At 45.5% G+C, this 18,054-nt stretch overlaps 1 non-coding gene across 1 annotated transcript; it reads right to left on the bottom strand.

Annotated features, from left to right (window-relative positions):
• Positions 1–17,750: 17,750 nt before the first annotated feature.
• LOC140428938 (small nucleolar RNA SNORD66) lies at positions 17,751–17,823 on the bottom strand. Its single transcript, XR_011948943.1, has one exon. It is a non-coding gene; the product is annotated as a small nucleolar RNA SNORD66 (small nucleolar RNA).
• Between the last annotated feature and the right edge of the window lie 231 nt (positions 17,824–18,054).

Raw genomic sequence — 18,054 nt, 5'->3', positions numbered from 1 at the left:
TCCCGACCCACAGAATGTAGGAGGAGACACCCTTGCAGAGTTGCACACGGCGATCCTAGATGTGATCGGTTATAACAGAGGTGACCCAATAGAAGGCCTGAATAAGTGCAGGCAGAAGAAAACAGAACACCCCACAACGTTTGCTGGCGCCTGTGGATCCATTTTACAGCTGTTTTCGGAAACTTAAGACTGTGCCCATTTGTCCCCAGACAACATGGCCAAATGGACCCGCACCCTTATCTCTCATGCCACAGAGGCAGGACAAAAAGCTTGTACTAATTATGACCCCTCGGAAGAAACGCACAACGAAAAGTGGGTTTTAAAAAGGTTCTTCCGCACCTGGGAGCAATCTGTCCACGACAAACCCGCGATTAGAAAACCCGAAGAACAGCAGGCAGAGGCAGATATCCATGCAGTTAAAGCGCACCAGAACCCCGCATGGGTGAACGAAGGCATGAACAGAAACCACGGGAGTGTTACAACTGTGGACAATTAGGTCACTTTGCACGAGAGTGCAATGCCCCACAAAAGCCACAGTGAACCCGGCAGGCAGGCATTCTGAATAATAACAGGACAAAGCCCATACATAGTGTAAGCACCTGTTCAGACCAGACAGACATGAACGGACCTGACTGACGGTGTTTGGGCTCCCCCACCTGGGTTTGCGACACCCTTTGGGATAGGTCCGGCTGACCAGTCGTTGCAGCGAAAATACGGGGACAGCCCTTTGAATTTCTCTGGGATACAGGAGGGTCTCGCACCACAATTAATTCCTCCACCATATTCCAAAAAGACACATGGCCCACTACAGCCACAATCACCCTCAGTGGCTTCACAGGCCACTCCAACAGGGACACATCACAGCCTCTGTAACCATTCAACTTAGCAACATTACAACAAAACACCCCCTAGTTTTGGTCGATCGGCCCCACACAGCAGAACACATTTTGGGCATCGATTTCATGAACTCCCACAACCTGTCATTTGACCCAGTAAATCAATGTGTCTGGAAAATGACAAAGTCAGCAAGAGCCCCCGCAACGCTCACAGTAGGTGAGTATGCTAATAAGATTAGCGCAGTCGGTGATTTTTGGTTTGACCCGATCACGATTAGCACAGACAAAAAGGTTAGGGCAGTTCTCCAGAAAAACAGGACCGCATTTGCAAGTCATAAACATGACTGCAGCAAGGATGGCTGGTTCGGTTCAAATAACAGGACCTGATCCTAGTAGACCCCAGAAGATATATGGATTTCCCCAAGAGGCAGAGGGAGAAATCTCAAAAGTTATTGATAGTTTATTAGAACAAGGCGTACTTAGATCAGTAGCCTCCACTAATAATGCCCCGATTTGGCCAGTGAGAAAGCCCGATGGATCATGGTGACTGACCATCGATTACCGGGAACTCAACAAAGTCACCCCCGCAACAGCCCCCACGGTAGCCACAAGTCCCGAGACCATGCTCAAACAGGGACTCAACTCACAATATTTTACAGTTTTGGACATCAGTAACGGATTCTGGTCCATTCCATTGGCAAAAGCGTGCCTGTACAAATTTGCCTTCACTTTTAATGGTCAACAGTACATGTGGACATGCCTTCCACAAGGATTCCACAACTCCCCCTCCATTTTTCACCGATAGCTGGCCAATGGTTTATCAAAATTTTCTTGCCCCGAATGTCTGGTCCAGTATGTAGATGACCTATTACTGCAGATAGACACCAAGGCAGAGCACATCGCGCTTCTGTCCAAACTCCTGGAACTCTACAGAAAATTGGATGTAAAGTTAACCCCAAGAAGGCCCAGCGTTTGGAAAACAAAGTGGTATATTTGGGAACAATTATCATACATGGTAAACGCGAGATCGGGAATAAAAGAATTGACTCGATTGTCAAATTGCCCTTCCCCAGAATGTTTCCGCACTCCGCTCGTTTTTAGGACTGGTTGGCTACTGCCAAAACCATATTGACGGTTTCGCCAGCAAGGCAGCACCCCTCTCGGAACTCCTAAAGAAAGGAACCCCTTGGGAATGGCTTCCGCGGCACACGGATGCTGTAGATGCTTTAAAGCGCGCACTCATTGCAGCCCCCGCACTACAGGTTCCAGACCCGCTTTCCCCCTATGCTATAGAGCAGGAACGGCACGAACAGTTAAGGCCCGTGGCTTACGCCTCCAGAGTTTTAGATCCTGTGGAGCTGGGATTTTCAGCCTGTGAAAGGCACCTGCTCGCAGTTTTCTGGGGAGTTCAATACTTTTCATATATCACCAGACTAAACCCCATCACAATCCTCACGGAACACACCCCCACCCAACTTTTACGAGACGGATGACTTAAGGACGGTACAGTAAGCCAGATCAGAGCAGACAGATGGACCCTTCTTTTGCAGGGACGGGACACCACTGTTAAAAGGACCAAGACCCACACTTTCCTAGCCGACAATCTTCAGTACCCAGGCACCCCCCACGAATGTGAAATCATCTCACCGCACCACAACACAGGCCCCTTTATCGCGAAAACACCCCGTAAAAAGATAGGTAGTTCACCCCAGAGCCCCCAGCACACAGACACGTGCGCACCCTTGAGAATATATGTGGATGGTTCTTCCACTATATTAAACGGGAAGCGCATTACAGGGTGTGGCATCTATGTTGAGTATGTGCAGGGATGCACCCTAGAAGAAATCTCATTAAAACTGCCAGGACACTTAGGCGTGCAGGCGGCAGAACTAGCAGCCATTGCATACATTGTAGATCAGCCAAATTCCTTCCCCAGCCCAGCAGACATATACTCGGACAGCCTCTATGTCTGTAACAGCCTCACAGAATTCCTACCCCTCTGGAAAGCAAGAGGATTTGTTTCCGCGGATGGAAAACCCCTCCCTTCAACCCCATTGCTCAAGCACATTTTGGACAAAGCACAGGACAGGATATTTGGTATTACTAAAGTTCAAAGTCACCACCGTTCCTCCCACCTGGAAATGTAAAAGCCGACGCACTGGCTAAAGCAGGTTCCAGACATGGATATTTTTGGAACCCCCCCGAAAGCGCCCCAGTGAATGCAGTTCAGGTCTCACAGACAAATATCGAAGATTTAATGCAGGCCCAGAAGCAAGATAGTAATCTCAGGGAGATCTAAAAGGAAAATTTCCAGCCCCATACGATCGTCTTAAAAATCCACTGACAACACATGACGGTGTGGTCCTAAAAGACACCCTTTATGTGGTTCCTGAACAGGACAGGAATCAGCTTATTTGTTTGTTCCATGATAGTCATGGGCATCAGGGAATTGACCCCACTGCAGCCCACCTCAGGCAGCTCTGTTGGTGGCCGAATTTAAAGGAAGACGTCACGCACTATGTGGAAAATTGCCTTATCTGTGCCCAAAACAATCCGGACAGATATGCAAAGAAAGCTTAGCTTAGCCACACCCTCCCCGTTAATGGCCCCTGGACTAACCTCCAGATTGATTTTATACGACCACTGCCCCCTAGCAGGAATGGTCACAAGTATGTGTTAGTTGTGATAGACACGTTTACGAAATGGGTAGAAGCATTCCCATCTAGAACAAACACGGCAAAGACTACAGCTAAGATTTTAACCCACCACATCTTTACGAGATGGGGACTCCCCCGCAGCATTGAATCCGACCAAGGTTCCCATTTTACGGGACGTGTCATGAAGAACGTCCTCACAATATTTGGCATTACCCAAAAATTCCACATCGCATACCACCCCCAGTCAAGTGGTATCGTGGAGCGAATGAATCGGACCCTAAAAGCAACCCTCAGGAAAATGGTCCAACAAAACTAGGGATTCAGTCTTCCCTTTTGCACTAATGTTTTTGCGTAACACTGTTTTGACATCCACAGGATACACCCCACACACGCTCCTGACAGGACGCCCCATGAAAGGCACAGAATTTTTATTAGGACTTGACTTGACCAGCCCCGAAGTGACGGCCCTGAGACACGAGAACGCAGTGAAACAATTAGTAGAGAATGTAAAAACGGCTCAGCTAGCAGCCGCAGTAAAAGTAGGCACCAGGAAGAAACAGAGCAAGGCCTGTTTCGACAAGACAGTGCATGTGACTGAGTTTGATGTAGGACAGCAGGTCATGCTCTCCATTTACAACCCCAGCACGTTCCTGTCACCTAAGTATTCGGGTCCGTACTCTGTTGCGGACAAAGTAAGCCCCTCCGTTTATAAGATTAAGTACCCCAACGGGAAGACCACGTGGTTTCATATTAACCAGCTCAAGGCATATGGCTCGCAGTCTAACCACGCACACCACATCATGCTCGACGCAGCAGACCACGCCCCGCCCACAGCCAACGTATCCCTACCCTCCCCCAACACGTCCACCCCATCCACGGACTCAACCTCGACTCCACCCCCGAACTCTAGACTCCGCCCCGGAACGCCCACAGATAGCAGCAGCAGCGACAGCGACTGTGACACAGACGATAGCCACAGCACGCCTCCCTACTATCCCCATGCAACAGGCCCCACACCCAGCGAATCTGAACACGATTCGAGTGATCCCTTCCTGATCACATTCCTTAACAAACCTCACCAAAGACCACCGCCCTACGATGACGACCCCAACTCCATCTCCACAGAATTAGACACCACTATTTGGAACCGTGACAATTCGTACAGGCTCATCTGAAACGACGAGATGGACCCTAAGTCACACCATGCAGCTTTAGCAACCCTCATCCATTCAAGAGTATGGCATACGGGAAAAGATGATGACATTGAGTCTGACTCCCAAAACGAGAACCCCTTTGCGACCCTGTTCGCAACTGATAACTGAGGTGTCCAGATGATGTTTTAAAAGGAACTGCTTGGGAGAAACGGTGTCCTTTCTGATGGAACCTGCACCATGTTTGTTGAATGTTTGTTCGTTAATGTTATCATTAAGTGTTGAGTGGCCCCACGTCACCACTCCTTTAACGCCCCCCCGGCTGTTAAAGGTACAAGTTTGTCCCAGACAACAGTTCAGAGGAACTAGTCTGTCAACAGAACCCGACTCATAGTTGCTCTCCTAATTCGAGAGGCAGCCCCCCACGCCGACCACATTCTTCCCCGTTCTTGCCGGTTGCTCAGGCAGTGGAGAAACGGCATTGGTCCCCGCCCTGCCTGAGGACCCCCCTCTGGTCAGCTACGCTCGGGTAGAGCACAAACGGCATTGGTCACCGTCCTACCCGGGGTTCCCATCCAAATCTTACCCGCCGCGGCCCATACGCACCCCATTTTGGCTCGTTACATTCAAAATTCTTTTGTTTGGTTTTGGCAACTCTTCGGTTGCTTCCCTATGCTATTTACATCCTTAAACACTGGGATGGTAAATCACACAGGCTGCGAGACGGCTCGCTGTACGGCAGTATTTTCTTAGATGTCTAGTCCAAATATTCGGTTTTAAAAAAAATGAGGGAGTCACACATGGTGACCAATTATAAAGAGAAATTGGCACTAAAAGACAGACATGCGAACGTACAAGATATTAAACAAGACAGTAACAGAAACTATACTTGAACCACAGAATTCCAGAAGCTCCAGGAAGAGAGAAGAGACGAAAAGGAAGAGAAGAGAAGAAAGAAGAGAACAATGACGACATCATACGTGTTTTTCATTACCATTATAATTTGTATTCGGTTATGCGCGAAGGCGAACCCCCTGACCCCCAACCCCCCCCACCGGCCGTCAATGATTCACTTCCCCATAGCACCCAGACCCCAGTGACAAGTAACAACACACCATCATGGTGTGATAGGTTTATAACGTGGTACTCCCTTTCATATGTCATTGCATCCCTTTTAGCATTGACGATATTCTGCAGCATCGTGCAAACTATCCGCATGAGAAAATGGCGAAGGAGGGCCTACCGCTCTCGCACCCCGGTATACAGGATAAGATCCCCTATCTTCGGTCTTCACCAGGCCCCCAAACTCCTTGATCTACAATAAAGGACATTTGTTTTGCGTCATTTGTAAATAAAGAAATATGTCTCATTTGCATCTGAAAGATGGTACAACTCTGTGCTTGACCGCCAAGCCAGAGGGAAATGTGAATGCTGCTATTATTTTTGTATTGTTAGGAAGTTAGATTGATTGGATGTTTAAGTGAATGTAGTTTATGGAAGATAGTTAGAGGTACCGTTTTTTAAATATGTTGTACTGCATGTCCCTGTTGTGACATAGTGCCACTTAGAATTGTCAGTAAAAAATTTTGTGCATAGTTATGGTCAGTGTAGAGGCCATGGAAGAGTGCTCGCTGGGTCAGGGAGTGAAGACGATGCAGTTATGTGATCCTTCACGCTTCGCGTTAGGGATCATAAGGAGGGGGTATTGCCACCTGTGTTGGCCACTTCCCGACTTAAAATGGAGATCCGCTAAGAATGCAGGAAATTCAGTCAAACGCAGGAAGAACAGCAGGTGCAAAATTTCCTGTATATCAGAACTTGCAGGAACCCAGACAGCACTGAAACTAACAACCATCTGCATATTAATGAGTGATCTCCGGGAACAATTGGAAACAGTTAAGGTAAACAAGGTCAAGCCAGACTCCTCGACGCCAGCAGGAGCTAAGACAAAGGAAGGCCAACGGACACTTAGGAACCACCCAGTGATCAGGGAACAGCTCCAGTATTGGAGAAATCGATCCAAGTGATCAGAACTTAGTCCAATCACTTGGAACCAGGTACGGGGTCCGACCAAAAGGGCATGAAGCCCCAGGGGACTATAAAATAGAGTCCCCAAGTTCAACTCGTCTTTCTTGGCAGGGTCTCTCAGCATCTCGAAACAACCCTTGACCGTGACCCGCCTAGTAGCTGCACCAACCAAGTAAGTCTCCAGCCAACACACGCTATGAGATAGGCGCTCCTAGCTACCAGTCCATACCAGCCTTGAAGCCTGCAGACTCAGAATCGGACAAAAGGCCATTTGTTCCCCTGACCTGGTGGGCCAATTTCAAAGCTAAGTATAGGTCTTTTAGTGTTAGAGATAGTCTAGTAAGTAGAGTTTTATGCATGAGTAGCGATTGACTGTGTATAATAAACGTGCTTTGATTTGAAACGTACTCTCTGGTGTATTGAGTTATTGATCAGCACTTGAACTTGAACCTCGTGGTGGTATCATAAAGATACCTGGCGACTCTAGAGCAAAGGTTATACAAACAGAGCAAATTAAATAAAGACACAACGAACAACATTTAAGAGCCAACCAAAAGTTAGCAACAAGGCCCACCAAGTTAAGCGCCAGCCAGCCAATTAATGGGATCATGGGGTTCAACATCCCGGGGTCAGAAATCCTGTCAATTAGAAGCTGGCAGCTTTTTATTGCTCGGCAGCACCCCTGGGAGGTGGTGGCTGTTGCTCATACTACACTCACTCGAGACCTGGGAATGCAGAAGGACCCAGACAGAAATGAGTGATGGCAGGTGGAGGGGGTCACGGGTGAGAGTGGTGGGGAGAGTTCATGTGTAGGGGGTCAGCAGCAAAGACAGGGGTAGGCTTTCAGGGCACTGAGTACCTTCCAACTGGGGAAGCCCCACCCATCCCCCACCCACACACCTTGGGAAACCACAAGCAACCATGATAGGGTTGGATATTTGGACTTCCCGCTTGGCAAGTTTCCTATTGCCAAAAGGTGAATGCCAACAGTGGCTGGAGGAGGCCCTCAAGTGGGCATCAACAGGGCAGCACGGTGGCACAATGGTTAGCACTGGGACTACGGCGTCGAGCACCTGGGTTAGAATCCCGGCCCTGGGTCACTGTCTGTGTGGAGTTTGCACATTCTCCCCGTGTCTGCGTGGGCTTCACCTCCACAACCCAAAAGATGTGCAGGTTAGGTGGATTGGCCACTCTAAATTGCTCCTTAATTGGAAAAAAAAATAATTGGGTACTCTAAATTTAAAAAAAAAGTGGGCATCAACGCAGGACCCCAGTTGGCCGCGGGTTGGGAAGGTCGTCAACTGAGCTTCCCGTCCCAGATTTAATGAACGTAGAAGCGAGACGGCAGCATCTCACCAACCTCCACTATTCCACCTGATTAAATACCACCAAACTCACCACGGGGTAGGGTGGGAAGGGGGCATTAACTAAAGTAGAACAAGTGCGGGAGACAAACAGCTTTTATGTTTGTTTTTTAAAAATTGCATTAAAGTAGATCTGGGTGGGAATTCTTCTAACTGCTATGGGCCAGGGTTTAGAGAACCCCAAAGTGTATCATGGAGTTCACCTGACCCATGACTTTTACTAGATTGTGGTATGGGGAGCACACGACCCACTCTACAGGTGTGGTGCAGCAGACATCTAACAGTATTTTTAAAAGCAAAACAATGTTTATTCTATGAACTCAGTTAACCTTTTTAAAACATACAGTGAACACCTTAACAACCATCAATTCAGCGACAGCCCCCAAAGAATACAACACTAAGTAATCCTTAAACTTTCTTTTTATCATCCATGTGACAAAAAAAACTTTTAACAGAAGCACATAAGGTTTAAATTCGCTACTGAGAACAGTTATCACTCTGAATTCGCCAAATGATCAAGAGATAGTCTTTACATGGCAGAGAGAACAAAATTACACCTTCTTTGGCTGGCTGCAGCTCCAACACTAAAACAAAACCAAAAAACACAGACACACCCGAGCTTTTCTCAAAGTGAAACTAAAAGCTGACAGACAGACCAGCTCCACCCACACTCTGACATCACTGCAGTAATAAACACCCATTTCTTAAAGGTACTCTCACATAACACCTCCCCCCAAGAAATCAAAATAAACCATCAACTTCAAGATGGTTTCATTTTTCACCTTTTCACTTTCCTTTAAGAAATGCACACAGTAAATATACTTTTTTTTTAAACAAAACAAAACACGCAAACATTTATAATAATATAGTCAATTTTTGTTCTTCTTCCTCTAACTGAAATCCCTCTCCATTGACAGTCTCTTTGAACAAGACGGTCTCTGCACGATCCATCCATTTCTCTACGCCTCGGCATTTCTCTTTAAAGTCAGATACTTTAGTTCAATCTGATCACAGAGTCCCTTGTAATTCTCCAACACAGGAGCATTGGTAATCACAGCTTTCAGGCAGTCACATGCCTGGTGAAACTCCGCTGACCACTGAAATTTTCGATGTTTCTTCAGCAAGTCCATCAGTGGAGCAACCACGCTACAAACATTTTTCACCAATGTTCGATCAAATCCACTCATGCCAAGAAATCGCATTATTACCCTTCGTCTTGAGGGTATTGGAAACTCCTCAATAACTGTTGGTTTCACATCCCGTGTGACCATTCGACCCTGTCCGATTGTATGGCCAAGGAAAGTGACTTGGGCTTTTTCAAATTCACTCTTGGCTCGGTTTATCACCAAACTTGCCACCTGAAGTTGATTGAATAACTCCATCAGATGCTTCAAATGTTCTGTCCATGTCTGGCTGAAAATTACCAGATCGTCGATGTATACCTCACAATTGGGTAATCCTGAAACAATTTTGTTAGTTAACAGTTGAAATGTGGCTGGGGCGTTTTTCATGCCAAATAGCATAACTTTGAATTGGTATATACCACCTGGAGTCACAAAAGCTGAAATTCCTTCGCCCTTTTGGATAAAGGGCCAGTAACCTTCAAGTAAATCCAGTTTGGAAATAAAAGCTGATTGTCCTACTTTCTCAATGAAATCCTCCAAACGTGGGATAGGATAAGAGTCCATTCTTGTAACTGCATTAACCTTTCTATAGTCCACACCCAAATGTTGGGTACTGTCTGGTTTAGGTACCATCAATATGGGTGAGCTCCATTGGCTGCAACCCACTTCAATTATGCCATTTCTAAGCATACACTCAATCTCTTTGTTAACCTGTGCCAATTTTAAAGGGTTAAATCTATATGGATGTTGTTTAATTGGAACAGCATTTCCCACATCTACATCATGTATAGCCATTTTAGTACTTCCCAATTTATCTCCACAAACTTGCCCATGTGATATGAATAACTCTTTCAGGTCAGTCCGTTGTTCCTCTGGAAGGTAACTCAACAATTTATCCCAATTTTTAAGAACATCCTCATTTTGCAATTTAATTTGAGGCATGTCAAATTCAAAATCATCTGGATTTGGTTCGTGACTTTGAGTTAGAATCATTAAAACCTCCTTTTTCACTCCTTCCCTTTCAAAGTACCTTTTAAGCATATTCACATGACACACACGGTGAGTTTTCCTTCTATCCGGCATTCTTACCACATAATTCACCTCACTTAATTTCCTTTCAATTTGATAAGGTCCACAAAACCTTGCTTTTAAAGGTTCACCTACCACTGGTAACAATAATAAAACTTTATCTCCACTGGCAAAACTACGAACTTTGGATTTCTTGTCCGCTACCCATTTCATCACAATTTGAGCAACTATTAAATGTTGTCTAGCCAATTCACCTGCTCTATTTCATCGTTCCCTAAAATTTGGCACGTAATTCAATAATGTAATTTCTGATTTCTCACTCACCAATTTTTCCTTAATCAATTTTAGTGGTCCTCTTACCTCATGACCAAAAATTAGTTCAAAAGTGCTGAATTTGGTTGACTCATTAGGTGCATCCCTAATTGCAAACAGTACGAATGGAATTCCTTTATCCCAATCCTCTGGATAATCTTGACAATAAGCCCTCAACATTGTCTTTAATGTCTGATGCCACCTTTCTAACGTTCCCTGTGATTCTGGATGGTACGCAGTTGATTTAAATTGTTTTATTCCTAAGCTATCCATAACTTCTTTGAATAACCATGAGGTAAAATTTGATCCTTGATCCGATTGTATTTCTGTGGGTAGTCCGTATCTAATAAAGAATTTAAGTAACTCCTCCACAATCTTTTTAGCTGTAATATTACATACTGGAATGGCCTCTGGAAACCTAGTAGACACATCCATTATCGTCAAATGATATTGATTCCCACTTTTTGTTTTAGGAAGCGGTCCTACACAATCAATTAGGACCCTTGTAAAAGGTTCCTCAAATGCTGGAATGGATATTGAGGGTGCTAGTTTTATCACTGCTTGAGGTTTCCCTATCACTTGACATGTGTGACATGATTGACAAAATTTAGCTTCATCTTTATGTAGTCCAGGCCAATAAAATGTTTTTGGATTTTAGCTTGCGTTTTTCTTATTCCCAAATGACCTCCCACTGGTACCTCATGTACAACTCGCAACACCTCCTTTCTATACACTACCGGCAATACTACTTGATGAACTTCTGCCCACTTTTCATCCGCCTGCATATGTAAAGGTCTCCATTTTCTCATCAAGACATAATTTGTACGGTAATAACACTCTGGTATGCACTCAGATTCCTCTTCTGTATATGATTTCTGATACATCCGTTTTATTTCTACATCTTTCTGTTGTAACTCCGCCAATTTTCTTGAACTAAAAATATCCGGCTCATCCTCCACCTGTTCTTGTTCTTTTTCAACCATCTGATCAAAAATCGTTTCTGATAATTGAACTTCAACTTCATCTTTACCTTCACTCTCTGATTTCTCCTCTTGTCTTAACCTGTGATTTTGCGACCTTGTTACTACACAATCCGGAAAAATCCCAGGATTTTCGGCCTTCAACACTTTAGTTGTCTGATTTTCCACTGGCTTATCAACCACAGTAGGCATCACTCCCACCTGCGATCCAGCTATAACATTACCCAAGATAAACTGTATTCCTGGACAAGATAGTTTCTCTATTACTCCTACTACCACTTCACCACTCTTCACTGGACTTTCCAACCTTACCTTATATAATGGAACACTACTCCTCTCACCCTGAATTACCATCTTTTCTGGCAATATTCTTCCCAAACTACATAACTCCTCAGCTCTTACCATTAACGATTGACTAGCTCCTGTATCTCTTAAAACTGTGACTCCTTTACCTGCTCCTCCTGATACACATGAATAAACTTTACCCACACAAGTAAATTCTTTCAAGACATCTGGCACCTTCTTATCAATCACCTCTTGATCAGGCTGTACAATCTTTTGCACCTCCTTCGATTCACTTGGGCTTTCCTTTACTACTTTAACAAACCTCACTGTCTTATCCTGTTTTACCACATCAGCCTTCCCAGTGCTTTTCTTCAACCACCAACACTGTGACTTTACATGGCCTAGTTTATTACAGTGAAAACATATGAAACTTTTCATTTCTTTTCCACCCTCCTGGATTTCTTTTTTAATCTGAGGTACACTCTCTTTATTGTCGCCCATCAGATCACCTTTACCTTTACCACGCGAGTATTTCTCATGTCCCCAGTCGCTATCCCTCACCGGCTGAAACTGATGTCGGAAACCAATCTTTGATTTATGAACTAATTCATAATCATCTGCCATTTCCACTGCTAATCTCGCAGTTTTAACCCTCTCTTCTTCCAGATGAGTTCTCACTACATCAGGAATTGAATTTTTAAACTCCTCCAAAAGTATAATTTCTCTGAGAGCTTCAAACGTTTGGTCTATTTTCAAAGCCCTTATCCACCTATCAAAATTACTCTGTTTGATCCTTTCAAACTCCATGTATGTTTGACCAGGCTCTTTCCTTAAATTTCCAAAACTTTGTCTGTAGGCTTCAGGCACTAGTTCATATGCACCTAAGATGGATTTTTTCACCTCCTCATACGTCCCAGATACCTCCTCCAGCAAACACTTCACTAGCCCTACCAACCAGCTTTGTTTGAAACAGTAATACCCACATGTCATAGAGTATCATAGAATTTACAGTGCAGAAGGAGGCCATTCGGCCCATCGAGTCTGCACCGGCTCTTGGAAAGAGCACCCTACCCAAGGTCCACACCTCCACCCTATCCCCATAACCTAGTAACCCCACCCAACACTAAGGGCAATTTTGGACACTATGGGCAATTTTAGCATGGCCAATCCACCTAACCCGCACATCTTTGGACTGTGGGAGGAAACCGGAGCACCAGGAGGAAACCCACGCACACACGGGGAGAATGTGGAGACTCCGCACAGACAGTGACCCAAGCCGGGAATCGAACCTGGGACCTTGGAGCAGTGAAGCAATTGTGCTATCCACAATGCTACCGTGCTGCCCTCAATGTCCTGTGGCCATTTCATTTGTTTAGCCACCTTCTCAAATGAAATGTAAAAGGCTTCTACCTCCGTTTCGTCAAACATTAGTAATGCTGGGACATATTTAAATAGACCCCCATCAAGCCTTCGACTTTGACGCTCTTTCTCTTTATCCTCATCACTATCCTCAAACTGTACATTTCCCTTTAAATCTGCCAATCTTAACTGACTGTCATGTTTCATGGCCATTTTCTGAAGTTCAAACTCTCTCTTTCTTTCTTTTTCCTCATTCTCTCTTTTCTCTCTCTCTTTTTCCTTTTCTCTCTCTCTCTTTCGTATTCAAACTGCTTTCATTCTTTCTCCTGTCCCATTTGTTTAAGTTGTAACTGAATTTTTGCCATTTCCAATGAGTCAGACTGTACCTCAGGCAATTTTAAATGCATAGCCACCACCATAATTACCTAATCTTTTCGCATTTTGTCAGGTAATGTTAACTGCAATCATTTTGCCAAATTTAACAGTCTGCTTTTAGTCTCTGTCCGTAAGGTACTGCGTGTGACCCTCTCCACCCCCAAAAACTTCAGAGCCTCTGAAAGAGCCACTGACCACAACACACTCCCGACTTAAACTGAAATACCACATCTGAAAAGCAACCACAATATGCTCACCCCTCACTGTCTTTAAGTTCAAAAAGCCAATCCAATAGATAGACTTTTGTCCCCCTCGAGCCCCCAATTTGCTATGGGCCAGGGTTTAGAGAACCCCAAAGTGTATCATGGAGTTCACCTGACCCACAACTTTTACTAGATTGTGGTATGGGGAGCACACGGCCCACTCTACAGGTATGGTGCAGCAGACATCTAACAGTACTTTTTAAAGCAAAACAATGTTTATTCTATGAATTCAGTTGACCTTTTTAAAACTTACAGTGAACATCTCAGCAAGCATCAATTCAAATACATTCCCCAAAGAATACAACACCAAGTAATCCTTAAACTTTCCTTTTAACATCCATATGACAAAAAAAACCTTTTAACAGAAGCATATAAAGTTTAAATCCACTACTGAAAACAGTTATCACTCTGAATTCACCAAATGATCAAGAGATAGTCTTTACATGGCAGAGAGAACAACATTACGCTTTCTTTGGCTGGCTGCAGCTCCAACACTAAACCAAAACCCCAAAAACACAGACACAGCCAAGCTTTTCTCAAAGTGAAACTAAAAGTTGACAGACAGCCCTGCTCTACCCACACTCTGATATCACTGCAGTAATTAACCCCCATTTCTTAAAGGGACTCTCACATAACAATCAGCCCAAAATAATCAATCAAATTCCTTTTTCAAAACCTTACACATAGCACCACTACTGAACAAGCTGGCCAAGTCCTGACACAAATATCTGCCAGTCCTGGGCATATGCCAGGTGCTGAGGGAACCAACAAAAAGGAAAACCCATGCGACCTCATCCTTGGTCCAAACATGGACTAAAGAGCTGAATTCCACAGATAAGGTGAGCGTGAGAGTGACTGTCAAAGCAGCATTTGACTGAGTGTAGCATCAAGGAGCCCGAGTGAAACAGAAGTCGATGGAAATTGAGAGGAAAGATCTCAACTTGCTGGAGTCATACTTGGCACAAAGGAAGATTATTGTTGAAGGTCAATGTAGCCATCTGGGATGGCCACGTCCCGATTACAAAATGGACACTTTGCAAAGAATGCAGGGAAAATTGGACAATACCGAAAAAGCAAGCAAGTGCAAGGTTTGTCTGTTGATTAGAGCTGTAGCTCTCAGACAAGACCAATACTGCAGAACCATCTACATACAAATGAGCCATCCCCGGGAACAAAAAGGCAACATTTAGGTAAACAATGCTAAGACAGACACCCTGGCGCCAGAGGAGACTAAAACAAAACAGACTAACGGCCACCTAGGACACGCCCAGCAATCAGGGAACCCACCCCTCTACTGGAGGAAAATCAATAAGAACGATTGGGAAACGGTACAATTAATTGGGGCCAAGTTCAAGGCCCGCCCAAAAGTGCGCAAAGCCCTTTTGGGTATAAAAAGGATTCCCCAAGAGAGAATCGCTCTCTTGGCCCTGGCTCTCAGCGAGGAGAGACCTGCCATAGATCCGCCAGACCAAGTAAGTTCCAAATCAACGCACGCTGCGAGATAGACGCTCCTTGTTGCTATCCTGTAAACAGCTCAACCCAGCAGCCTCAGAACTGAGCAACGGCCATTGTTCCTCTGACTGAGTGGGCACCCGAAGCTAAGTATAGGCTTTTAGTATCGTGATAGTTTAGGTTGTAGAGTTTTATGCATGAGTATATTTGACTGTGTGTAAATAAATGAGCATTGCTTTTGAACTTACTAACTGGTGTATCGAGTCTTTGATCAGTATTCGGTTTTCAACCTTGTGGCGGTATCGAAAGATACCTGGCGACTCTTGAGCAAACGTAATTAAACAGAGCCAAATTAAGTGACAATTGCACATTAGCAATATTTGCTGGCGACATCTGACGGGACTCGACTTAGAAGTGGCCTAACTACTCTGAGAGAACCCAAATTTGAATTGAGAATCCAATTGGAAGCAGGAAAACCACAAGTGTAAGAACAGTACTGATCAATCCTCCGAGATTCGGAAGTGTGTTAATGCATGCGTACTAACAGGGATATAAGGTAAACCTGCGAGATTTTGATGTGTAAAACTGTCGGGAGTTTTGTAGGCCGGAAATTAGCGTAAGCCATACCTGTGTTTACATCACCACTTTATCACCCCCCTGTTCCAAGTTCAGTAGAGAACCTAGATAGAGAAAATGACAATGAAGGCAATGGAATGTCTTATGAATCCCCAGGAATTCGAGGTCGCAGTGACCAGTAGAGTAGGACAGTGTCCCGTTTGGGAAGATGAGATCAGGAAATATCTCAAAGGGAAAGGGTGGCCCCTTTGGAGTGAATTCTGTGCCAATGGCGAAACAGGTCCCGGGAGTATAGGACATACTTGGTGGGAGAACCTGTCAGAGATCCACAAGAAGAGCTTAGGGAAAGCTCGCAAGCCGATGGCAATCGTGTCCTGTTTGGCACAATTGCGAGGCACAGAGGAGGTCGTTGGGACGCTCCATAGAGCGATAGAGGAGAGAGACAGAAGTAGTGAGGTAGACGTGAGCAAAGTAGAGAAGGAGAATAGAGATTTGAGAGAGCAGTTAGCAGCGAGGGACAGAGAGGTGGATGATGCCAAGCGGGCACGCCAGTCTTGTCTCGCGCATTTGAGTAGTTTCCAAACGCAATACGCTAAGGCCTACCAGGACACGCAATGTGCGGTCTTGGTAAGACAAGAGACCGAGCAATAAGTTGAGAAATTGCAGAAACAGTGCAATGATTTGAAAGCAGCCCGACGAGCACTCCATACTTCCACGACGGAACAAAGGCAGAGCTCCATAGACCACGCAAAGTGCCGGAAGAAAATTGCAGAATTGCAATCTCTGCTTTCCGTTCAGAATGGGTTTCAAAGCACATTTGGACCCCAGTTAGATTAGGAAAACGGCCCCGATTGGCAGGAATTGAACGAGACTGCCCATAGATACGTACATGGGACATGTACGCAGGAAAAACCCCAGAAAAGGAAAGCGCTCCAACCCCCAACCGAACAGGCAGAACACCCCCCCATGAACCCTGTAACCACACACCGCAGGGCCACAGCAGAAGGAGACGCAAATTTCCTCTACACAACCCCATTAACCGTGACCTAATTACGGGACGCGTGTGGAAAAATTACACCGTTCCTTCCCACATCAGACCTCCACCAATTTTTCGTGAAAGTCAAACAGCAGGCTACCATGTACGGCCTGGACGAAAAGGAGCAAGTGAAGCTCACAGTTTTAAGCCTCGACCCTTCAGTCGTGGCAGCCCTTCCCGACCCACAGAATGTAGGAGGAGGCACACTCCAAGAGATGCACACAGCGATCCTTGATGCGATCGGCTATAACAGAGGAGACCCTGTAGAAGGCCTAAACAAGTGTAGGCAAAAGAAAACAGAGCACCCACAGCGTTTGCTGGACGCTTGTGGATACACTTCACAGCAGTTTTCGGAGAGTTAGCCCGCGCCCATTTGTCCCCAGATGATATGGCCAAATGGACTCAAATCCTAGTCTCTCACACGACAGACGCAGGACAGAAAGCTTGCGCAAATTATGACCCCTCAGACGAGGCCCACAATGAAAAATGGGTTTTGAAAAGGTTGTCCCGCAATCACTCCAAGGCAAAACCGCATTTATAACACCCGATGAAGAGCAGGCAGATATGAATTCAGTTAAAGCGCACCAGAACCCCGCATGGGTAAATGAGGGCAGGAACAGCCCACCCCAGCCCAAAGCTCAAGAATGTTACAATTGAGGACCGTTAGGACACTTTGCACGCGAGTACAACGCGCCCCAAAAGCAGCAGAGAAACCAACAGAAAGGCACCCTAAACAGGAATAGGGCAAAGCCGATCCATAGCATTAGCGCCCGTTCAGAGAATGCAGACATGAACGGCACTGACTGACGGTGTTCGGGCTCCCCAACTTGGGTCTGCGAAACCCTTTGGGACAAGTCCAGTAGACGGTAGTAGCAGGCAAAGTCCGGGGACACCCCGTAGAATTTCTTTGGGACACAGGAGGGTCCCGCACCACACTCAATTCCTCCACGATGTTTCAGCGAGACACGTGGTACACAACAGACACCATCACGGGGAGTCTGCACGTCCTCCCTGTGTCTGCGTGGGTTTCCTCCGGGTGCTCCGGTTTCCTCCCACAGTCCAAAGATGTGCAGGTTAGGTGAATTGGCCAATGATAAATTGCTCTTAATGTCCAAAATTGCCCTTGGTGTTGGGTGGAGGTGTTGAGTTTGGGTAGGGTGCTCTTTCCAAGAGCCGGTGCAGACTCAAAGGGCCGAATGGCCTCCTTCTGCACTGTAAATTCAATGA

Source organism: Scyliorhinus torazame, chromosome 8 (assembly GCF_047496885.1).
Source record: "Scyliorhinus torazame isolate Kashiwa2021f chromosome 8, sScyTor2.1, whole genome shotgun sequence".
In the NCBI taxonomy this organism is placed as follows: Eukaryota; Metazoa; Chordata; class Chondrichthyes; order Carcharhiniformes; family Scyliorhinidae; genus Scyliorhinus; species Scyliorhinus torazame.
Note: the sequence above shows the minus strand (reverse complement) of the source record. Positions and strands in the feature narration are given on the sequence as shown.